This window comes from Neophocaena asiaeorientalis, unplaced genomic scaffold (assembly GCF_003031525.2).
Source record: "Neophocaena asiaeorientalis asiaeorientalis breed wild unplaced genomic scaffold, Neophocaena_asiaeorientalis_V1.1 scaffold55, whole genome shotgun sequence".
Lineage (NCBI taxonomy): Eukaryota > Metazoa > Chordata > Mammalia > Artiodactyla > Phocoenidae > Neophocaena > Neophocaena asiaeorientalis.
Window position 1 is genome coordinate 2224811 of NW_020175684.1, and position 26493 is coordinate 2251303.

The following is a 26493-nucleotide window of genomic DNA, read 5'->3' on the forward strand; positions in this document are numbered from 1 at the left end:
AAATTCCCTAGATGGGAAAAGCAAAATACAAGGCTAAATTAATTATTCCTATGTTTACAATGATATAATAATTGATTAAAATGATTTTAAACCACTACCATATGTACAAATCATTACGTGAAGAACCTTAAGCTCTGTTGCCATAAGAATTTATGTTATTTCCCTTTCAAATATAGTAAATTTTGTTGCAGCATACTGCCTATTATTCAGCTGAGATCAAACCAGATAGTTTTAAAGGCAGGGCTGGTGCAGTTTGATCAAGATAGCAGGGGTACCATCTTCTCTCTGCAGGTTGAGGAAATGCTTCAAATCTAAGTCCACAGAAATAAAGAAACAAAAGGAACTAAAGTTAGAAGCAATGTGCTCATCAATTTCCTTTTTTTGTTGTTGTTGTGGTAAGAACACTTAAGATGATATCCACCTTCGTAATAATTTTTAATTGCATGATACAGTATTGTTAACAATAGGCATAATGTACAGCAGATTTCTAGATCTTATTTGTCTTGCATAATTGAAACATACAGTTTAACAGCAACTCAATTTCCCCTTTCTCCATCCCTCCAGCCTCTGGCAACCACCATTCTACTCTCTGATTCTAGGAGTTTGATTATTTTAGACCTTCATATAAGTAGAATCATGCAGTATTTGTCCTTCTGTGACTGGCTTATTTTGCTTAGCATAATGTCCTCAAGGTCTAACCATGTTGTCGCATATGACAGGATTTCCTTTTTTAAGGCTTTATAATATTCCACTGTATGTATATGTATATACCACATTTTTTATCCGATTATTTGTTGATGGGCATTTAGGTTGTTTCCACATCTTAGCTAACATGAATAGTGCCTCAGAAAGTGGGACCAGAAACACTTGCTGACTGAGTCAGTCTGCCCAAGATTATCAACTGAGGTTCAGAAATAAGCCAGTATCCTCATGAAAAAATTATCATAAGAAATAAATGTAAGAGAGTAGAGCAGAGAAGCCAGTCTGACAGCTTGGACACCATCAGTTTGGGTAACATAGTGAGGTTGTTCCCTGATGATCATAAAAGCATCCCAGGGAGATAAATGTTTCTGAAAGACTTATAGGCACTATTGTGGGGGAAAGTATGAAAAACAAAATCAGTAACAACCACCATAAGCAATCCACATTGCCCAAATTCCTGGAGATTTAGAGAAAACACAAAACTGAAATGAAAAGATCTCAACTAAAATTTTGCTCCGTCTCTTAGTAGCAATGTCATATGAAACATAGGTCTATAAATAACAGTTATAATTATTACATGCTATTATGGCTAGTAGTCTATAGTTTGCTAAGTCATGTTCTAGAAGATAGTAAATGAGGAAAACTGTTAGGAGACAAAGTTGGAAAGACATGGTGATAGAAACTTTCTCAAATACTTCAAACTCTTACATATCCTGCTGCCTTCTCCACATTTCCATTTGGATATATGATAGTCATATCAACTATAACATCTGCAAACTGGAGTTCCAGAACTCCTCCCCAAAACCTGCTCCTTGACAGACTTTCTCAATTATTGATAACCCCACATTTCCAGGTGCTCAGGCCAAAAACCCTGAGGTCCACCGGAATTTAAATGTATGTCCTTAGAAAGATTTCAGCTGATGGCAGACACTTTTTACTTGAAAGTGAAAAATTGTAAGATCTCTTAAGAACTAGGCTGAAAACTGGCACCCTGTCAGACCTGTCTCATGTTAATAGCCCAAGCTGCATACCAAGTTGAACTGCCCTTTTCTAAGGAGGGTCTACATGGTATCATGGCAAAGAGTGGTTGCAGGAAGGTAAATAAGTGAAGATAATAATGCAGTCCACTAAAGGAATAATTTTACTTTCCCCTTATGTACTTGTATTTATTCATGGAACAGGATATACCAAGTGTCCACTCTGTGCCAGATTCATGTATAGGCAGTGGAGAGATATTCTTCCTCCCTTCTTTTATAAAGATATGTTTAGGTGGAAAAGATGAAGAATCAAACAATAAGTAAGGATAATATAAGAAAAGTACAGTTCATGATGAGTATTATGAAAAAATAGGAAGGGTATTGTGATTTTGTTTAGCCAGGTAGGTAACATTTAAGTTGCGATATATAAAGAGAGGATGTATAAGAAAGACCCAGAGATAATTTGAGGCAGAACAGTGCAAGTACGTGTATACTTGTATACATGTGTGTCTGTGTATGTATTGGTTAAAGCATAGGCTATGGCATGAAATACTGAATTCAGATTCTAACCCCAACTCGCCAAATGTGTGACATGTGGAATTTATTTCAGCTCTTTGTTGATGCCGTAACAGATACATAATAAAGTAAAATAACACTGAGAGCAGACACCTACTTGGGCAGTAAAGGACAACTTCAAATGAATTTTTAAAATGATAATAGGCTTAGACATTCAGAATTTGTACTTTATACATTACAATAATGTTAACATATTGAATACTTATTTACATGAAAATTTACTTTATACATTATAAATAACTAACATTTTTGAATATTTGTTTTATATTATATTCTTCCCATGATTTACTGATTTAATATCCAGGTCATCTGTTTGAGAAAAGTGTGATTATTATCTTTATTCTGTAGTTGAGAAAACAAAGATTTAAAGATGCTGTTTGCCTGCAGAAACAAGGCTAAGACAGTTGAAACTGGAATTTATGTCTATTCAGTCTGAGTCTAAAACTGAATGCTTAACTACTGTAGTCAGTGCCATTGTGCAATGTGTTAGAACATTTTAAAACCCTTTTGTATTTGTGTTAACACAAGTAGCAGGTAAATTTAAAAAGAAAACCATACAGAATCATTGTTCTTAGTTTTGTTTCTCCACATTTAAAATATTCCCTTAGACACCCCCACTTCCATTTCCCTACTCAGAGGTAGCAACCCATAACAGCTCAGTGTATACCTTTAAAATTTTTTGTTTTAATTTTTAAGACTTTATTTTTAAAGCAGTTTTAGGTTTACTATAAAATTGAGAGTAAGGTACAGAGATTTACCATATACCTCCTTCCCCCACACATGCAAAGCTTCCTGTTACCAGCATCACTCACCAGAAAGGTACATTTTTTACCAAGGAATAATTCCATATTGACACATCATAATCACCCAAAGTCCATATTTTCCCAAAGTCAGGGTCCACTCTTGGTGTTGTACATTCTAAGGGTTTGGGTAAGTGTAAAATGACATATACTTTTCATTATAATATCATACAGGGTATTTTCACTGCCCTAAAGCACATCTGTGCTCTGCCTATTCATCCATCCCCCAACCGCTGGCAACCACTGATCTTTTTATTGTCTCCTCCATAGTTTTGCCTTTCCTAGATGATGATCTACAGTAACTTCAACAAGGCTAACAGAGTGGCAATCACTTTTCCTGCTAAAAACTTCTTTTTTTTTTTTTTATTTTTTTTTATTTATTTTTTTATTTTTTTAAACATCTTTATTGGGGTATAATTGCTACTAAAAACTTCTTAATTCTCAATTTTCTATCCAGTTAAAAATATAAGTGCTGATCCTATTACCCAATTTTAGAGTTACCAACTCACAATTATTCTTTTCTATCTATAATGCCATTTTCTGCCTGACAATTTCCTACTGATAGCAATCTGCCATTTATTATTTTGAACACTTATTAATATTGCCATATTCGTAGGCCTTTCTTCCGTTTTTTTCTGACTCCTGTTTCTTCCGCAGATGGTACCCTTGCCACAGATGTGATCATTTTATTTCTACGATTAATGTTTTTTGATGATATCCACTTCTAAATGCTTACTGGTCAGCAAACAAATAAAACACCCTAATATATGATACATGACTCCCAAACTTTCTTTCCTGAAAATTCATACCATGTATTTTCTAGTTTAACACTAAAATCAATTGCTGTTAATTGTCCTAGTGAATTATTACACACATCAAATTCTTTTATCCTTCCAACCATTTATACATCTTGTTAGAAATTAACCTTTTAAAAATGAGTGTATATTTGTGATTTTATTTACTAGATGTCAAGATTTTTCTATCAATAAAATATTTTTTGTAAAATTGAGCTTTTTCCTACTATTATTGAACATCTTCAACAGAGGCTTCAAATTACCTGGCTCACATTTCAAGTCAAGTTTTGTTTAGATATTTTCATTTGTATGAATATTATCACAATTTTGCTCTGCTTTGCATTCTATTATTTCAATAAATAATGGAGCTATCTAAGGGGATGATTAACAACATTTATTTAAGAGTAAATGTCATGGCATTAACTAAACTATAGCTTCTCGAAACTCTTTGAATGGCTGTGTTAATATTTACACGTTTATATTCATACATTTTAGTTATTTCTGTACATACATAAAGTATGTGTGTGTATGTTTGTGAGATAATGGGTCGTTATATTTTATGTATGAGACATCAGTCTAATGGTAAATGTTCTGGTACAAGTCCTTTGCTGGCCAGTTTAACTTTCATATATTGGCATGAATATTCATAATATGTAGCAATTTTACAAATGTGCTTGAGTAGGCAGCAATAATTGCTTCAATATGTAGAGAGTTAAATTAACTGAAGAAAACAAAAGTGGCAGAACTAATTAAAAATCTGGAACAAGAATGAATGGGGATTTTTTTCCAGTGGCTTATAAAATGTTTTGTAGCCAATTCATTTGTGGGGAAAAAAACATATTCTAATTAAGAGATTATTTTTGTTCAGGATGCATTGAATATTTGTTATATTTTTACTAATTATTTTGTCATTAACAAACATACAAAAATAATTAATTGAAACAAAGATCTCTCTGATATGCCTGGAAAAATTCTGCTTTTAGGGAAGAATAATTAATAAGCATTTTTATTGTATACCTACCATGCATAAATAAATATAGTAAATGATGTGTGGGATTAACAACTAGCTAAAATACAATACTTGACCTAAGGAATAATACAATTTATTAGGAAAGATCTGATGCATACAAAAATAAATTTCAATTAATCTGTTATAAGTATCAAGTTAGATTTATGAAAGTGATGAGGTTGGATACTGAATCATAGAGAATATAAGGGGAAGATTTAGGAGGAAGCATATTTTATGGAGAGAACATATGAACATGGCATTGTGGTACAAATGCAGTGTCTTCACAGAAATCTCATTCTTACTCTTCCTTGGTACCCAGTAAGAGTACACCACACTTCAGCCTCCTTGGCAGTTGAGTGTATCCATATTACTGAGTTTTAGCCTGGGGAACATATCCAGGCCCTTGCATAAAACTGTCCTTCTACTTTCCTTCAAGTTCTTGCTGGAAGCGAAAGTTTCAAAGCCGTAGAGACTGTGGAACTGTGTAATGGAAAGACCCTGATTACATGATGCTTCTGCTTGGAAAACACCATTTAGTGAATATCCATGATGGACAGTTATATGAGTGAGACATAATCTGTGTGTGTGTTAAACCTTTGATATTTGAGATATAATCTGTTATAGCATCAGATGTTGTTCAACTCTAGTAAAGGGAGCATATTCAATTTTACTCCAATTTTCACACATCATAGGTAAGATGGAGGAGTATAGGAAAAGTAAAAGTAGGAAAGTGGGAAAGCAGGTTGAAAGCTGATTATGAAGAGAACCAAATTCAGGAAAAGATAATTTTTGAATTTATTTTGCAGAGGACAAGATAAGGTGAGATGAGGTAGGATAAGATGAGATAAACAGTACTGGTGTAAGCAAGATTACTCTGGCAACAAAATAAATGATAGAAGATGAAGGAAGAGGAGATCACCAAGCAGATCACTCTTAGAAGAACGAACCTAGTTTAATTCCACAAAATGGAAGGATAGGTATAACATAATTTTAAGGGTAAAATTAACAGGCTTTTATAAAGGAACTTCATAAGTTAGACAAAAAGAAAATCAGTCTGGCAAAGACTCAAGGCAGAACTTGAGAAAAAGGTAGAGAAGCTTGATGTAATAAATCACATTCAAGGTTGAAATCTAGTTTTGCTAAGGAATGGCCTAATGAAGACATTGACCTTTGATTTTCCCAGGCTTATTGTAGACTCTCAGAAATATTTTCATCGTGACAAAATTATGTCCATTGAATAGTCCAATGTCAATCTTGCTTCAGTGTTTTGTATAAAATAACTACTGATAAATATTTGCCAATGAAAGCTATCTTGTTTGCCTTTAAAAAAAAAAAAAAAAAAGGAAATGTGTTAGGGTCATTTGGGGCCAGTTACTTGTGTATGATGAATAGGTAACATGTGGCCAGAATCTCAAGTGTAGGGTGACTAAGAGAGTGACCCTGGCTAGAATACCATGCATGGGACATCTTTATTTTGAAAAATGGGCTTTTTCTGATGGGAACAATTGAATCTGGATAGCATGGAACGTTTGAATTCTGATTATCTAAAGTCTGGTTTGAGTCAAAATCTTTGAATATTCATATAACTTAGCATTAAAAATATACTGTGTCTTTTGACAGTTCCCTATCAATCTCATCATCATGTGGTAGGAAATCTGCATAGAGAAAAGAATAAACAGAAAATTAGGACAATGAAGATGTTCATAAGAAACAATGAAAATCTATTATTAGTTCTGTTTTCTGGTTTAATTGAAGATACTAGGACAGACAAGTTTTGTCTTCTAATTGGAATATTTAATTCATTGACATACATTGTTATCTTTCTTATATTTGGATTTATGTCTACTGTCTTACATTTTATTTTCCATTTGTCTTGACTTTTTGCCTTCTTTCTCCCCTATATTAACTCCTTTGGGATTAATCAAGATTTTTAAAACTCTATTTTCCCTTCTACTAGTACTAATGTACACTCTTTACTCTTTGAGTGTTACCCTAGCAATGTGAATTCTTGACATATTAGATCCTCATTTAAATGAGGAATTTTACCACTTTTCAGATAATATTATTACCTTAAAACATTTTACCCCCTCAACATTTATGTGATTGTTTTAATTAATTCTGTATCTATATATATTTAAACTGTATACAACATTAACTTGGTTTTAAGTGAATATTAACTTAATTGTATAGTTACATCCCTGTTGCTCTTCATTTATTTCTACATTACTGTGTTTCCCTCTGGGACCATATTTCTTCTGCCTGAAGCACTACTTTATTATATTTTTAAAACAGGTCTGCTAGAGCATTGCTCAACATTGTACTCTTCTATACTACAAGATTTATGAAGGGGCAGGGTTCTTTCCTCTTTTGGGGAAAGACCAACATTTAACAGATTACAGGTGAATATTGAAAATTAAACAGGAAACATAATTGCTAGTACCTTACTTTTTTTTCTTCAATATTCTTTGTTCTCCTCAAACAACCAAGAGCTCCTCTTTTATACCACTCTTGGTTGATAAACTTGTTTTTAATTTACTGATGAAAAGTTAAGCAACAAGAGGAGAAATAGTAGAAATAATTTAATTGTAACTATGCATTTACTAGCATTTACCCATAAAGGTAAAAATTTAACATAAAGGTGTTACACTTTGACCTTGGTTGTTCTTAGAGAATTCTTTGGCCTTCTTTGGATTGCTGTCATATAGAGAGGTGACTAAGTTTTGACATAGTGTGGGTCTTGATTTTGGTCTGCTATAGAGAGGGACCTATTCCAAAGTCATGTAGGCCTTAGCAATGGCTTGAAGGCCAGATGGGTGACTGTAGTAGATGATGGCTGTGTAGAGTATATGAAGCTAACGTTCTTGACATCGTTTTGTTCTTGGAAGCAAGCTATTTGCAGAGAAAATACATTCTGCAGATCTTTCAGGAAAATTCTTCCTCTGAAGGGTTGGAAATTGAAGAGTATAGAGAGGTTGAATTCCATCCAGGTCCAGTGTTGTATTTCCTGGGGAAAAAAGTCTTTCTTTTATAATAAACTACAAAGACAAATTAGATAATTATCAGTAATAAAGGTAATACCTTAGACTATTTTTGCAAGGCTGCAAAGGAATGGAGAGTCAACCAATGTTTGCCTTATTTACCAGTTAATTTAGAACCTGACCAGTTACAGTTACCAAAATATATGTTGTGTGTTGGTGGATACATATAACAGAGTGAAAGGAGAATAAGGGATGAGATTCATTTTATTTGAAGTGTTAAGATAGGGGAAAAAGGTATTCAGAGGAAATTATGTCTTATTGCTATTTTATAAAATAAATAGGAGTTTTTAAGGAGGAAAAGGATAAATGCAGAGGAATTATGGCCAAAGAAATAAAAATATGAAACAGACCTAGATGAAATTTGGTGTTATGTGTATCTCAAGGCAGCTATGCCTTCTCTCTGCAAGAAAGTCCATTTTCTACCCCCATTCTCAAATCAGAAAGTGTATACTTTTTCAAAAAAATATATTTAATGATTTTATTTCTGAAAAGTTTTTTATTTTTATTTTTTTTTAATGATAAGAAATCTCTTGTCCTCTTTTATATATACCTGAAGCACTTTCTTTTCTCATTTCTAACAGGACCTTTCTCCAAATGTCGGTTTACATTTGTCTTGTGTCTTGAACTTCATTCTCTGTATGGTCACTTTAGTCATTTAAATTATGCAGGAGTATCACTGTTCACAATACATGTGTACAAACAGATAAGCTACCCTCTCCTTAGTCTGGCAACTTGTCTACCTCCCTACTTACCCTCACACTCACACTTCTAGAAAGACTACTTTATACTTGCCGCCTCTTATTCCTCAGATACAGAAACTGGTCAATGCATTGTTTTTTTTTATCTTTTTGTTCTATTAAATTGCTCTGCAAATATATCCAATATCATACCAGTAGCAAAATAAAAATGGAGATTTTCCTGTCCTTATATAATTGTACTCTTCTAGAATTAAACACTATTAGCCATTTGTAGAACTTTATTTAACGTGTCTATTTCCTTTCCAGGTATCCTGCCCTTCTCCCTTCACTTGCTATGTTTTATATATTTTTTAATAATAGTGTTCTCTTTTACAGCTTTTCAAATGCTGTAATTTTCAATATTCTATCATTAGTCAATTTATATCCCCAATACCCATTCTACTTCACTCTTATAATGGTAACTACAACATAAGCCTTGTGAATCAAAATAAATTTTAAGGGCTTTTATCTTTTGTGAATTTTGTGTCCATGAAATTAATTCAAATTCATATGGGTATTTATGCTTGGATTTGTTGTATACATATCCAAAATTAAACTTTTTGTCTACCTGGTTTGCCTTGCTTTTCCTACTTCTGTATCTGTAAATGGCACAAATTTCTTACCTGTTGTGACAACTTCATTCAAATAGTTTCTGTATGCAAGAGGGAAGAGATATGGGGACATATGTGTATGTATAACTGATTCACTTTGTTATAAAGCAGAAACTAACACACCATTGTAAAGCAATTATACTCCAATAAAGATGTTAAAAAAATAGTTTCTATATATAAAATATATAGACATATATAGTACTATAATGTGTATATATATATATATAGTGTATATATATATATAAGACATAATTGCATATATATGTAATATGTATATAACACACACACACACATATATCAGTAACACTTTGGGTCCATTCCTATGTCTATATTTATTATGGAGAGATCAAGTACTATCAGAATGTACTGGTTCATTTTCACTCTATTCTCTCTTACCTTCCACAAACTCCATTCAGTACACACATGTTACTGTTGAATAGAAATTCTTGATATTGTTAGTGACAAGGAAATAGGAAAAGAATAATCACATTGCATTAAAATATTCCCTGGTAATAGTGTTGTAATAAAGTTTATCTGTTGTTAGATATAGAAAGGTAATGCAGAATAAAAGCAAAATTCTTGTATTAACAGTCACATTGTCTTATATTGTATAATAGTTTTAATTGATGCTCTTGAGACTGAAAAACAAGTACTTCCTTTTAACTGTAACTAAAATAATTTAGTTGTGTTTGCAAATGAATTTTCCTTTTCTCTTATAATTTGAAATAGTCCATTAGAATAAGAACTTCCAGTTGAGGAAAGGAATGTACACATTGTCCATTGAAATACAGTTGTACATTCAGCCATCTCTAGGCATAAAATGCTGGGAAATGAAGATCTAAGAACCTCATAGACATAAGACCTATCACCTTCCAGAATGCTCTAAAATTTAGTCAATCATTATGTTTATTATTATTTTATGTTCTCTTACAGTAATGTAAGCTCTGTGACTTTGAGAATTTCTGTTTTGTTCTCTGATGTAAAACTACTGTTTTACAGAACAGTGGTGGATACGTAGTGTATGTGTAACTTTTTCGAAAATTATTCAGTTATTGCAAACTGTACTTTTTAAGTAGTTGATAAAAAAGAGGATAATTTACAAAGTAGACATAAATTTTTTCTTAAATATATCTCAGGATTTTTCATTTACAGTTATTTAATGTTAAGACTCATTCTGACAGTCTTATTTTAAATTTTCCATTTTATTATCTAAACAGAAATTTACAAATGTTAAATCAACCATTCGTGTATTGGTCCACACTTCATTTTTTTTTTTTTTTTTTTGCGGTACGCTGGCCTCTCACTGTTGTGGCCTCTCCTGTTGCGGAGCGCAGGCTCCAGACATGCAGGCTCAGCGGCCATGGCTCACGGGCCCAGCCGCTCCGCGGCATGTGGGATCTTCCCTGAACGGGGCACGAACCCGTATCCCCTGCATCAGCAGGAGGACTCTCAAACAGTGCGCCACCAGGGAAGCCCTACAACATGTCTTTTGAATGTATTTTCTTGTAGTATATGGTTTGTCTTCTCATTCTCTTTGTCTTTCACAGAGCAAAACACTTTCATTTTAACAAAGTCCAACCTATCAATTCTTTCATTCATGGATAATGCCTTTGAGGTTGTAACTAAAAAAGTTATCATCATGCTCAAGATTGTTTGTATTTTCTTTTGTGTGTTATTTTCTAAGAGTTGTATAGTTTTGTGTTATACAGTTAGGTCTGTGATCCATTTTGAGTTAATTTTTGAGGAGAATGTAAAGTCTGTGTTTAGACTCTGTTTATATTGACCATTTCTTTATTGAGAAGAAATATATAAATTAATAGATTTTAAATAGACTTTAAGACAATAACTGCTTAATTTAGGGGGAACATTTTTAGTCAGATAAAGTCCTGGCATGTAGGGTGGCTGTACTAGAAAAATAAATAAAACTTCTTTATTTAACTGTTTTGCTACATGTTATATTTATACAGAATGATCTACAATATTGAAAATGAGCATTTGGGACAGATGTTTAATAAACCAACACACTGTCAAAGTAAAAATTATAATGTTAGTTGATTAAATTCTAATCTTTTTAAGTGACATTTATATAAGTGACTAAATAAAAAAATAGTATTTTCATGTGATTTTAAGGCCTAGCAATTGTTTCACTTTGTTAGGGCTGCCATGACAAAGTAGCACACAATGGGTGACATAGCCAAAATTTATGTTCTCACTATTTTGGAGGCTAGAAATCTCAGATTAAGGTGTTGGCAGGATTGTTTCCTTCTGAGGACTGTGATAAAAATTTTGTTCCATGCCTCTCTCTTAGCTTCTGGTGGTTTTCTGACAGTCTTTGGTATCCCTTGGCTTCTGCTACATCAGACCAGTCTCTGCCTTCATCTCCACATGGCATTGTGTGAAGCCTAATGTCCCCTTTTTATAAACACACCATGTATACTGGATTAAAGTCCCATCCTAATCCTGTATGACCTCATCTTTGCTTAGCTAACCATATCTGCAGCAACCCAATTCCTAAATAAGTTCCCATCCTGGGGTATAGGACTTCAACATCTGAATTTTTGAAGGACATAATTCAACTCATTGTGACGATAAGGACAACTTTGCCCCAGATACTCTCCTTACAAATCCTTATGTAAAGTTGTGGTTAGAATATGAAATGGGGCTAAAACATATCTTTTGAACATGATAAACTGAAAAGGTCTGCGGTTCATCACATTAATTCTTTAAGGAGAAAATAAAGATGTTAAGGCATTAAAGAGCAAAAAATACAAAATACTTGGTTTCATTCAATTGAATATATTTCTTTTAAAATTAATAGTGTATTTAAAATATATTGTGTCAGTGTACCACCTGAAAACCAAACAGTGCTGAAGAGTTTGTATTTCTTGCTGGTAATAGCCAATGATAATAAGTTTTAAAAAAGCAATATAGGGGAAATGGTGCTTTGTGCTAGAAGTGAAAAAGGAATAATGCAGAGGACTTCTGTAGACAGAGTTGAATTAAGAATATCTCCCAGGAAAGTGGTTTCAACCTCAAAGTGAAGGAGGAAACTAGCAATTGAATGAAAATGACATTTTATCACAGATATCTACTGCTAAATGATGGCTCAGTTTTTATAGAGAAAGAGTACAAATCATCAAAACAGTTATCAAAAGTGGCTGCTGGAATAGAACTTAATAAAAGTAGAGTGAAAGAGGAATTTGGAAAGAGGAACTAAATGTCTTAAAATTCTACAAAGTTAATGTAATGACTATTAAGTAAGATATTATTATCACATTTAAATTCAACATTAAGAAATTTGATTTTCCAGTTAAATTTAGTAATCTGCGGTTACGTACCTTGTCTAAGTTTTCTTGAATTCACTACTTGCAAGTCTATCTAAAACCATTTCTGAAAACAGAGTTAAACTTTTCAAAAAGTTGTTTTTATTTTAGAGTAATATTTCAATATGGAAAAACATTTCATATAAATGTTTTATTGTTTATTTTATTTGTATTTGCAATTTCTAGGTAAATTATTTGCTCTATATTCTCTCCATATCAAATATATTCAAACACAAGACAGTATTTCCATAAAAATGCTGGTGAAAAATGTGTCTATTTTTATAGTCTATTCATTCAGCATTGTTGCTTATTCATATTCATTTATATGTTACTTTTCTGCATTTTCTGTAGTGGTTGTCATGTCTCAAACCAACAACTTCCAAAATTAATATTGAGTCCAATTCTTTTTTGTGGACTTAGGTGTCATCCCCTTCAATACTCAGGGTTTTTTTCCTGAATAAAATGCACATAGGCAAAATATCTAGTGCCTGTGCATATAGGGCTAAATAAAGAATAGATGCTTAAGAAGTTTATAAGATAACTGAGTGTGGCATGGAATGAGTTAAGAATTTTAAGAATTAAGAAATAAGAGAGCAAATAAAAGGATGAATGTAGGAATCAGTGAATAACGTATACAAGGCCACCTAACCACAAATTATGAATATTTTCATGTGGACTTACCAATTTTTATCAACTGGAATCATTACAGTGTATACTAATGAGGTGATTTTTAATGTGTGTATTGTTTAATTACTCAAACTATTACTCTTGAAGAAGTTAACATAAAGGATAATATCAGGAGAGCAAGACCATTTTCAAATATGAAAACTCAGAGATCATTGTGATCTATCCCTCAGTCAAAATATGAAAAAATTATACAGGAATGAGTTTATTTTACTTTAAAGATAAAAAAGATTTATATTTAATTAGCTTTTTGAATCACACCTAAGCAAATGTTTGATTCTTGCCTAAGATCAAGTCTCCAGTTTTTTAGAGTAAATTCTTCCTAATACTTTCCATTTTGTAAACTTTTCAATGAGTAGACACACATTATAAAATGTGTTGTAATTCAAATTCTTTATAGCTTGATAGAGCCATCCTTTCTAAACTACTTCAAAGGTGAATTATTAGAGATTTACATATTTCAATGATACCTGATGCATATTTCAGTAAAAATTATATGGCCCTTTTATTTTGTCTGATATAACTGTTTGTTTGGGGTTTTTTTGTATATTGTGATGACTTCTAGTTTAATTCTTGAGCAAATGCCTTTTATTTCCTGGTTGTTTTTATTTCTTATTTCTGCTTTACCTGTTTATTTTTCAAATTTTATCTTGATAATTTACCTGAAACAAATCACACTTGAATAACATATTATTTAATTGGTAAATGAAATTTCCTAATTGCTTTATGCAAAAAAAATTTTTACAAACAAACAAATTTCATAGTTTTCATTAAGAAATAGCCACTTTTCTGTTTTGGTTCATTTTTACAGTATTACTTATAGTTAATGGTTTTATGATGTGTGGATTACAGAACCTTCTTAATTCCTTAAATATTGCCCTTCATAGTATTTATTTATTTATTTGTTTGTTTATTTATTTATTTCCCTGAAAAGAAATCAACCCAATGTTGGAGAGATAGCTCTATGGGGGAAAAAAAGGGAAACCCTAAGTTTTATCACGTGACAATTTTTAATTTTTTTTTTTTTTTTAATCTGGGAAATAGCATTCATTTGGAAAACATTAGTGAGTAAAAGAAGAAATAGAAGCAGAAAAACATCAGAATGCAGAATTTTATTATCTAATGTTAGAATAATTAAGGACATGTGTAACGATGTTGTTAATGATATTGAAGATTTTTTAATATTTTGAATCCTACTGTAAAGACTTTTTCCATTATATACTATTTGTTTTATTAAATCATGATGACATTATTGATTTCATTTTAATTCTTCTTATTATTCACAATAGATAAATTATACCCTTGAGTGGTCAAAATGATGTTGTAATATTAAATCATTTAGAGATAATTTAAACTCACCAAATTTTATATATGTAACCAATATTAAGTTCCATAGGCAAAGTTAGATTTTTACTTGCACAAAATGTAGAATGTTAGTGAATTAGAAAATTATCTTATTATGAAAAATATAATGATGGTTTCAAGAAAAGAAGTATATTAATGGCAATTCAAGCATTTTATTTTTTACAAATTTTATAAGTAATGACTAAGGCTCTCTTTCAAGTATGAGTATATTTATAATAGACTATTTGTATGAAAATTATTTTCCCTATTCTGATATTTCCTGAATGATATTTCAGTGGCTTGGCTGAGTCAAATATAAAACTCAAAAATATTTATCTAGATCTCTTCCTACTTATGTTTATGTTGCCTTAGGCTAGAATTTTTCAGTGTTGTTGTGAGTCAGAGACAACTAAGTGAACTCCAATAAAGGTGTTCCCCTTTATATGGTAAGAAAACTCTTTAGCTGTAAATATAACCACCAAAGATTAGAAATACATAGTATTCAGTCTGTCTTCATGAGATCTGGCCTGTGAGTAAGTTCTAGCAAAATAGAAGTGATAGGGCTTCCCTGGTGGCGCAGGGGTTGAGAGTCCGCCTGCCGATGCAGGGGACGCGGGTTCGTGCCCCGGTCCGAAAAGTGTCACAAGGAAATTTCTAAGAACACTCCATGAAAGACAGTTCAAATGAAGACTTTATTTTCTTTTCTTCCTATTGCCTGGAGCTGTGGACAGCATCTTTAATGAGGGATGAATTGTTGAGCACAAAGGAACCTCAGTCTCTAAAGGCTTCTGGACTTAGACATGTTATCACCACTAGGCTGTCTAGGTCTTGTCTATTATGAGGGAAAAATAACTGTCTTGTTGAAGTCACATATTTTAGATATATGCAACTGAGGAAAAAACCTAACTTTAGCTGCTACACACTTGGAGTACACAATCTTTGTTATAGTTTACTATAATATATCTAACAAATATAATAGTAATTTCTGTTTCTAATTTATAAAAAAATGTTAACAATTAGAATCTTAGATGAAACAATCATGGCAGATACTGGATAGTGGATACGGGGTATTTCTATTAATGGCGCTTCTCTGTTGATAGCCTCAGGGTACTTCACCATTCCTGCCTATACTTTTATAAACCATCTCTTCATTAAGGCATTTAAAATTACTCCTTCTGAGTACACTGCCTGTTTCTTATCAGATACTTGTCTAGCGCACATGGATAACCTCTATGCCAGGAGCAAATGGAACACTGATAGTGGCAGCATTGATACAAAAAACATCACTACTACTGGCATGGAATGGAGTGTAGGTGGAGGCAAGGAGTTAAAAGAAGCAGTAGTTGTGGCAGTTATAAACATTCTACATGGTCTAGCTTATTTTAACTTTCCTAAAGGGAGTGGAAGAGAATCAGTATAAAGGTCTTGAATACAAAATTTAGAACACCTATGAAAAATCAGAAAACTTGTTAATTGCAGCTATGAACCAAACCAAGAGACTTATTTTCAGGGATGCAGAATTGATAGTCCATTAAACTCACATTTGAATATAAATAAATAGGGGAAAGAGTAGAATACTGAGATACTGGATAAAAACATTTGGGCAGACACAGATGAAGGTGATAATTTTGATCTCCAAAATAACTCAGTGTTTCTTGTCTTAGAAATAGTTTACCCTTCTCTGTCTGAGGAAATTGACTTTTTCTTCATAAAATCCTTCCAGTGACTTCACAAGAGAGAGTTTCTTCATGAGGAGTTGCTTAGTCTACTCAAAATTCACAACTATAACTATTCATTCTGCCGTCGGCCTTTAAGACCTTTAAGAATTGGAACCCCAGCATAGCCCAAATGGAAAAGTACAAGAAGTGGTCTGGGACAAAGTAGACTACACACTAAAGGAATAACATGGCCTTTCCAATTTGTATCAGCAGGAGTTACGGGAACATATATGGGGGTGGGCTAAGAGATGTTTGACCAAAGAGGACAAAATATGAGACTAGGCAGGCCAAATGTATTGATGTGGATACACCAAATCAGTATTAGGGATGGGTTTAAGCAGCAGGTAATTGTGTGAACTAAGTTGGTTAATTACATCCTGAACTCCAATATGACCTTTAGTCAATGAGAAAGATACTATAAAATATTTCTGGAGTATTGAAGAAGAAATCCAAAGACTCAGGGAGAATAGAAATTTTATAGTGGTCATTTATGAGTAATCTGTGGACATCTGTGTGCCCTTTTCCGTAGGTGCTCTAATTTTTACACTGTGGGTCCATGTACAAACTGACCATGGTGGTAAAGACAGAGGCAGTTCATTAGCACTAAAACATGGATTTCTCCTCGCCATAAATGATCTGTTTACCGTCACTAATAAGTGCCTAAACTACTAACATGAAGCCACGATAGAGGATCTTTCCTCGGGGGTAATAGCCAGCCACCTGCAAGAAAGCTGAATATATTGGACTGTTTCATCATGAAGGGAGTACAGGTTTGTTCTCATGGGTTTAGATATATTCTGAATATTAAATCCCCTTCCTGTCTGCAGTGCTTTGGCCATCATCATCATTCATGATCTTACAAAGAGCTTTATCCATCAACATGTAATCCCATAGAATATCTCTGCTTAGTTATGGTAAAGTGAGTACAACAATGAGGTCAACATGTACAGGATTCATTAGTTTGAATACACAGAAGAAGCAGGTTTAATAGAATAATGGAATACACTAAAGACTTAGTAATAGGACCCATGCCTAATAGGTTAGATGTGATAACATCTACTCCTTAGCGAAACAACATGGGTCCAAGAACCAGGCAGAAGACAGAGATGTGGTCCCTTTCACTGTTACAACTAATTATCTACTTAAGATATTTTTCTTCCAAATCCTGAATCAAATTGATTGGAGTATTTGGATGTTTTTGTGCTCAATGAACAACTATTTCCCTTAGGAAAAGTTTCATATCTCCAGTGGTTTGAAAACTGATGCTGACTCCTCACTCACTCACTAACATTTTTGAAATCTCATACCACTGAACCAACAGGCAGAAAAAGGGATCATTGTACTTACTAGCCAAGGTGAATAATTCTGATTACCAAGCATGAACTGGGATGCTGCTTGTTGAGAAAGGTCATCAAAAAGACACGACCTCCAGTTTGACCTGCAAGCTGGACCAGAGCATTTGGAGGTTGTTCATACCACCATCCCCACGCCCCACCTTGGAATGTGTGCTCTGCTTGTCTTCCCCAAGCTGGAAGCTACCCAAGGACACGGCTTTGAAATAATGGTAATATGGTGTTGAGACCATCTGGACTGTGTACGTGATTGGACCCAGTTAAAGAGTCTGTATAAACTTTTAAGACTTGGTGGGTAGGTGCAAAAGTTACTGGTCTTGCAGCTGCCCAAGACAAGCCTTGAAAGTTCCTTTGCTTCTTAAAGCCGCCACCTACCAATCTAGAGTGGACTGCCTCTTTCTTAGGTCTCTCCCTGCCTTTCATGTACAGGGCAGGTTTCAGATTACACAAGGGAAGCTCCTGAGGAGGTTACAAAATGGGAGCAAAGAGGACCAGTAGAAATCCACTAGAATTCTTAATATTCCTTTGCTCAGTAGACTTGGCCAATGGAAAATTACTTCTATTAAGGCAGTAATGAATTAGACCTAGATAATTCAGAAAAACATGATTTTCGGTCACCCTTGCCCCAAGAAATAACCCATTTTATCAGGTTTCCAGCAAAGAATTAAAAAAATGGAATAGATGGTTAAAAAAAATAAAACTATAGTTATCAAATTAAGTCAGGTTAAGCTACAGATGTGTAGTTATTAGGAGTGGAAGAGTTAAAAATGCCAGCTATATTTTGAGTTAATTGTCTTTGTTCTTCCTTTTCCCAAAGATTTAGAAGTCTTTGGAAACATGACAAAATTGTGTCAGCTTCACAAGGATAAGTAAGCTATGGTGCTTTATGCATCCTATTTTGAATATAGACAAATATACAATATATATAATATATATTTCTATATACAGATGATATATAGCACAAATGTATGTGTGTGTATATATATATATTCCATATATATTTATATAATATTTTAGTTCAATGTTTAACCTAAACTCTAAAATACAACAATAAAATGAGGGCTCTGGCTACCTAATTTTCTTTCTTCACTAAGAAATGTTTTATATAATTCACTTTAGGAAAAAGTGTAATACTAAGAGAGATTTTAACCACAAGAATAAAACAATATATATATACACTATTACATTTTACTGAAATTAAAATAAAACTCTTAAGTTCAAATGAATAATGTTTTCATCTAAATGTCAACTCTGAATTTTTTATATTTATTTCTGTAGTATTATGTTAAGAAAACTTTTAAAATTACAACTAGGCTTATCATCAAAATATGAAAATTAGTATTAGTCATTGGTGATGGATAAAGCAAAGGCATTTACATTTTTACAGGTATTTTTGACTCCTGTCTTTAAGTTTATTTAAATATTCATAGTTATGTGATGTTTTTTTTTACCCAAAACTGAATCTAAGTATAAATATCCTAATGTACAAACAGATCTGAGTATACTTTCTGTTGTCCCAAATAGTGGGAACAACAGAAATGGCTTAAACAACTTTCAAATAAAACATATTAAAGATACAATAGGGGGTTGAAAGGTAAAAAAGTTTAAAAATTAAATAAAATAGGCAACAAAATCTCATCAATGAGTCCAGAAATTGTATTTGAAACCTAAGCATATTTCCCATAATCTAAGAACCACAGGGAAGTTTTCAGTGGGTATATATAGAGAGTACATGCACTGAGATCAAAAACATACTTTAGTAAATGAATGTATGTTAGTTTCCCAATATTTAAAAGCATTGTTTCTTTGTAGCCAAAAAGTGAATTCATTAAAAAATGATACAAGATAAAGGAGTGAAAAAATTTGAAGAACTCATGTGTGAAATTGTATGTTTTTTATTCCAGTGTTTCTTGCAACTAAAGCACAAAAATTATTTAAAAAGAAATGTCATATATTGTTTTACATGTTTTTTCATCTTTTTATTAAAAACAAATTCATTCATTTTAAACAGATTTATTCTTCAACCGAATATATAGAAATATGTCATTTATCTTGTGATTCTTTTGTAAGTGATTTTGGATATTACAGTAGATAGTAACTTTCCATTATTTTAAGTAATTCTTATTGAAATATAACATTAATACAGAAACTGAACAAAAATCATAAATATACAGGTGGATGGATTTTTATAAAATGAATTCTCTATATAACCAGCAGTTAGTTCATGAAATAACACATCATGAGCTCCCAGAAGCCACTCCCAGGCTCCCTCCCAATCACTAACAATTCTCCACCAATATAATAATCTCTCTGATGTTTAACACCATAAATAGTTTGGTCTGTTTTTGTATGTTGTACAAATGGAATTTTACTATATATATTCTTTTGTGTCTGGCATCTTTTACTCAAACTTCTTTGTGAGATGCATCCAAACATTTATTTTATCTCCTTATTATGATATACTTTATATAAATCTACAAAAACATATATATACATATATAAATATGTGAATATGTATACATATATAAATACATACACACAATCACACTTAATGGGCTTTTTAAAGTTTTTATCTATTTCAAGCAGTGCTGCTTCAGCACATGCCGGGGAATGGAATTATCGAATAATTAGTTCTAGTAGAGGATGCCAAAGAGTTTTCCAAACCAGTTGGACTGACTTAAACTACCATTATCAGCATATAAGACTTCCAATCTGATGTCAATATTATCAGTCTTTTCCATTTCATCCATTTTAGTGGTGGTATACTGAAATTTAATTTTATTTTGCAGGTTCCTGCTGACTAAATAGTTGAGTACTTTTTCACATTTATTAGCTGACTCATAAGAATCTCTTCCAGTGTTTACATGTTTTACATGTTTTGATCTATTGGGTTGTCTGTTTTGCTTTGAATTGTGTCCTGCAGAAATTCATATGTTGAAGACCTAACTCCTAGTACCTCAGAATGTGTCCTTGTTTGGAAATAGGATTCTTGCAGATGTAATTAGGTGAGATGAGGTCCTACTGGTTTAGGGTGGACCTTAATCTAATATGCCTGCTGTCCTTATAAAAAGGGGGAAATTTAGACATACATACAAGGGAAAATTGCCATGTGAAGATGAAGATTGACAGCAAAGCATTAGAAGCTAGGAGAATGATATGGAACAGAATTCTCCCTCACAGCCCTTAGGAAGATGCAGCCCTACTGACACCTAAATCTAGGATTTCTAGCCTCCAGTACTGAGGTGACGTTTTTCTGTTATTTAGACCATCAGTTTATGGTACTTTGTTTCAGCAGCCCTAGCAAATTAATACACTGTCTCATTGATTTGAAAGAGTACAATATATACTCTGGGTTTTAGTTGTCAGTAATACGAACTGTAAGTTAGTCTATAACTTGCCTATTCATTCTCTTAATATCTTTTGGTGAATAAAAGTTGGTTAGATTAATGTACATCAAATTATCTTTTTTAGTCCATATAATGCATATTTCCTTACCTCAATATCATGAAGATCTTAAATATCAAGATATATATTCTTCTAGATAATATGTTATATCTTTAAGCCTACAATGCACCTAGAATAGATTTTTGTGAATGCAGTGAGTAATTAGGTATACATTATCCAGGTTATAAAAGTGATCTTATTTATTTTATATACTTCTCTAATTCAGAATACTTTTCATTACATTTTACTATATTGAAAATTTGGCATGTATGCATCTATTTCAGTGCCTTAAAATATTTTTAAAGCAATATTTTGCTAATGGTTAATGAACTTTTTTTTTTGGCCACGCCACAGGGCATGTGGGATTTTATTTCCCCGACCAGGGGTTGAACCTGTGCCCCCTGCATTGGAAGCACAGAGTCTTAACCACTGGACCACCAGGGAAGTCCCAAACTTTCTCTTAAGGATGAAGTATTTAAAAGGATCTGTGAAATAACTTACACTTGTTTGTTATAAAATAGTTACATACAGGTGCATTTGTTACTTTACTTTGGTAAAGTCATTCAGTTTGAGAAGCAACAAACATTTTTTAGGTGCCTTTAGTTTGCTAGGTACTTTAACCAATGTTGCTTTCATTTAATACTTAGAAATGTTTATATCTGATATTTGATAGGCACCAAGTTTTATATTTTTTTAAAGATATTTTTGATGTGGACCATTGCACCCCCTGAATTGGAAGGTGAATTCCCAACCACTGGACCACCAGGGAAGCCCCAAGTTTTATATTTTTTAAGATATTTTTGATGTGGACCATTGCACCCCCTGAATTGGAAGGTGAATTCCCAACCAGTGGACCACCAGGGAGGTCCCAAGTTTTATATTTTTAAGTGACTAAATCTAATAAAATGAAACAGATTTACTAAAACAGGTCAAAAGATAAGACAGGAGATAAGGTATAAAACCAAAGCACGAGGACTGCTCATCATTTACACCTGATAATGTACGCCCAAGGGCTGAGAATCTCACATCTCCTTCAAATTCAAACTTCACACTTTGTTTTTTTTGCTGTTGTTGCTTAAGGTTTTTAATAAGCTAACCCCAGGAGTGTGGTGGGTCTGCCCTGCACTGGATAGTGCGTGCCACCAGCCTGTGTCAAGCTGGGACCCAGCATCGCCAACTACCTCTGCCACATCTGGACTCCTCCTGCGCTGTCCGTTCTCAGCATGTAATTAACTTACTTGACAGCGTAGGCAAGGCTGCAAACTCAACGATAACAAACAAGGCCACCAGGGCGCCTTCCAGGACCTTGGTGCAGATTGGCCTGCTTTAGCCCAGCAAGGTTAGGCCCACCCAACCACATGGAAGAGCTGAAGCACCTTCTGGCCATGGTGTGTGTCCCTCTCTGTCTGGAACCGTGTCTTGGAAGGGGAAAGTCTGGGGTCTGCTGCTGAGTTCGTCTTGTGCTATATGTTTTTAATTTCCTATATGACTTCAGCAGTAATTCAAAAAAGACGTTGTCTTTTAGTTAAACATTAAACTTTGTGCTGCCGGTTGTCTTTTGCTGAAGTCCCATGTTTCTGTACTGCCCAGGCAGGATGGTGGAGATGGACTAGGCTAGGTTGTCTGTGGGGAAATCCATGATGAAAAGACTCAGCTTTGTATTGCACTTGAACTTTCCATTGGGAGTTGTATAAATACTAGGAGGTTTAAAAGAAAATTCTCTGGAAAAAAATTAGTTGTCCATGATAATAACTACTTTCACAAGGAGTCATCTCAGGACTTTGGCGCATATACAGTAGTCCTTTGGTATCTGCCAAGGATTGGTTCCAAAACCCCACAGAATCAGAGGATGCTCAAGTTCCTTATTTAAAATGGGGTAGTGTTTGCATATAACCTATCAACACCCTCCCCTATACTTCAAGTCATCCCTAGATTATTTATAATACCTAATAATGATATAAATACTTTGTAAATAGTTGTAAATACAATGTAAATACTATGTAAATAGTTGCCCCCATGGTGGCAAATTCAAGTTCTGCTTTTTGGAATTCTCTGGAATATTTTCCCCAGTATTTTTCATTTGTAGTTGTTTGAATCTGCCATGCATAACCTTATGGATGCAGCTGAACTGTAGTGCCATTCCAGAATATTGGAAAGGAGGAGCTCAGCACACATGTAAGGTACCAGTCTTTCTAAATTGGAAGATAGTCCTGTTTCAGTCTCTGGGTTGCTGTTTTTGGAGCTCTCTTATTGCTGTATTGCTCTCTTTGCTCATCTCACTCCATTGCCACTGTGCTCAGGCTGTCAGTGGTAGGGCTTGGAACAGGGCCCCAGCTGGAGAGCCACACAGTGCTGGGACCAAGTCCAAAGCACCACTGCAGTGCTGCCACCTCCAGATTCATAGTTTTGCCAATGGGTATCCAATGGACCCACTACACTACCAAAGCCAAATTCTTCCCCATTTCACTGTATATCAAATTTTTAACGTCAGATTTCTGGGCACTTTATTGGATTCTTCTTGTCTGTTTCTGAGCTAATTGTGTTACAGAACCAAATTTGGTTCTCATACCTGCACACAATAAAGCCAGTCTACTGACACTGGGTTGTGCTGAAGGAAAGTGCAGCATTTATTACAGGGTGCCAATCAAGGAGTGGAGGCAGCTAGTGCTTAAAAGACCAGAATTCCCTGATGGCTTTCAGGGAAAGGTTTTTAACCAGGGTGAGGGAGGGGGTTGTGGGGCGCATGATCAACTTGTGGACATTTTTCTGATTGGTTGGTGGTGAGGTAGTCAGGAACCAACATCATCAACCTTCTGGTTCCAACCAGTCTGGGGTCTTTGTGCTTGTGGTCAGAATACAGTTAACTTCTTCCACCTGGTGGGGGTTTCAGTATCTGTAAAACAGCTCAAAGGCTATTGCTCAGAATATTATCTATAGCCCTTGAGAAGGAACTAAAGGCCCTTGACTTTGTATAGTGGCTAAACTATCATTATTTTGTCTTGCTTGACTGTTTTCCTTTGCTTCTGCATTTTCTCATTTCTCCAATTAAATTTATTCTTTGGAACTTGAGGAATGCCTGGGGGCTAAAGTTTTTCTACAAATAAGAGGCAGGTGGAGGACATGGGTTGGGGGGTGGGATCTGTCCTGGGAGGGCCTCATAGGGTCCTGCTTGTTTACAATTCTATTCTGTCATATTTATTATATATTTATAATTCATCTGTATATCTGAGAACAAAAGTTCCTCAGATTATTTTAATGTTTTAATACTTTTGCAAGATTGCCTAAGCTCTTCTTGACTTTTATTTTTCATGTAATTTTGGAAACAGCTAACCAAGTTTTGCTAAGACACCTGTGGGGATTTTTTATTGGGGTTGCTTTGAGTCAGTATATTAATTGGGAGAGAATTTACATGTCCACAGTATTGTTTTTGCCAAACCTTGAACCTGGAATATCTCTATTTTTGTTGTTCTTAGGGGAGGGCTAATGTTCCTCTTCTACTAGATTTATTGCTGTGCATCTTATCTTTCTTATGCTCTCAAAAATGTTATCTTTTATTTCCTGATTGCTGTTCCTCATATTTAGAACTTGATTTTTATAAATTGCATTGCTAAATTCTGTTATTTTGATTTGTCTAATTGTAGTTCATATATATATTAGTTGTAAAAGAAATACACTTTTATTTGTTATTTGTAAAAGAAATACACTTTTACTTATTACCATCCAAGTCTCCAATTTTTATACCACATTTTTAAAAAATGTCTTTCCTTATTGCACTGGCTGTGACCTCCAGTATGATAACGACAGATCACAATATCATTTGTTACATACCCGTAACATGCTCTCAGATGAAAAATCCATATAATTATTTTTAATAAGCATTCTCTCATTTTCTTTCTTTCATAGTGGAGTCACTCAAAATAGCACACTTATTATCCCTTGTTCCTCACTTCTCTGTCATTTTACAACTAACACATACTGATTTCCTCCATCCTCCTTCTATGACACTGTATATGCCATTGGTCACTCCCTCAAATTGTATAATTTTCACTTCACTCCTCTGTTGTATCTATAATTCTTTTGAGAGTCTTTCTTCATTGCCTTTTGTGAAGCCACACTTTTATAATGCTTGTCAAGTTTAGTTATTAGAGAGGAATTTTAAAATCAGGAAAGTCTTATTTGTGTCTATCAAGAGTAACTTATTTTACCATTTTAAATTCTCTAAGCTTAATTTCTTTATCTTGACATGAGATAATATCTATTTATAATAATTTTGTAGGAAAAGAAATATGTGTGAAAGGCCTAGTACATGGCCAGGCGCAGGATAAATTAGTGTGTACTTTTGTATTCTTTGAAGTGTCTGCTTCTGTTCTTGTACTCCTTAAAATTAGGTTTTCCTACAGGTGTCATTTAGAGCTTTGTTCTCATTCCAATCACTGGTCTTGAGTGATGTGATCTTATTATTGTCTTTTAAAATTCAGCTTGAGCTTTACCTCCTTTAGTCTTCCCGACCAAATCTAACATATTTTCTTTGTGTTCTGATGGTATTCTCACATATCAGTTGCTGTACTCTGATAGCAAACACTTCCTATTATCTCTAGCTTGAATGTTACTTTGTTTTTTGAAGGAAATTTGTGTTTCATTTCTTTATCTGAGAATTTGGGGACTTGAGGTTTCATGAAGCCATTCAGCTTTTCATTTGTAGATACATTTTTTCAGATTATTACGTATGTATATGGCTTCTTAAATTCATTACAAGATGTTCACTATTATTATTTACTTTTAAGTATATTATGAAATACATAAATTATCCAGAAAAGTATAAAGGTAGAATAGTGTACTCACAGATTATGGGATTATCATTTATGTATATTTCCTATCCATTCTTCTCCATTTCTAACAAGAATTCTTCCAAACTTGCCTTTTCAAGCAATGCTACATGGAATCTTTGTTTCCTTATGACACTCTTGATGAGTGTAGAGAATGAACACTAAATCTTACCATATAGTAAAGAAATGGTCTCTTAAATAAATAGAAAATTTACAATCCCACCAGCAGTTTATTATTACTTCTTTTCTGTTTTCCCACATCCTGGCCAATGCATGGGATTTTGAGAGAATTTAATATTTACTAACTTAATAGAATAAAATATTTTCAGGGTTATAGATAAATTAGTATGTTCATTAGCCTTTGGTTTCCTCTTATGTTGATTATCGTTTTTGATATTGGCTTTTTGTTGTTTTTTGTCTTACTGGCATGTTTGTCTTTTGGGGGCAGGGGGTTACATAGTTATTGTTTTTTAATTTCGTATTTAAATTAGCATTTTTTGTCCTACATGTGAATATCTTTCCCAGTTCTTTTTTTTTTTTTTTTTTTTTTTTTTTTTT

At 33.5% G+C, this 26493-nt stretch overlaps 1 pseudogene; it reads right to left on the reverse strand.

The window, feature by feature from the left end:
- LOC112390926 (ubiquitin-conjugating enzyme E2 J2-like) overlaps positions 1-26493 on the reverse strand; it is a 63264-nt pseudogene that overhangs the window by 33528 nt on the left and 3243 nt on the right.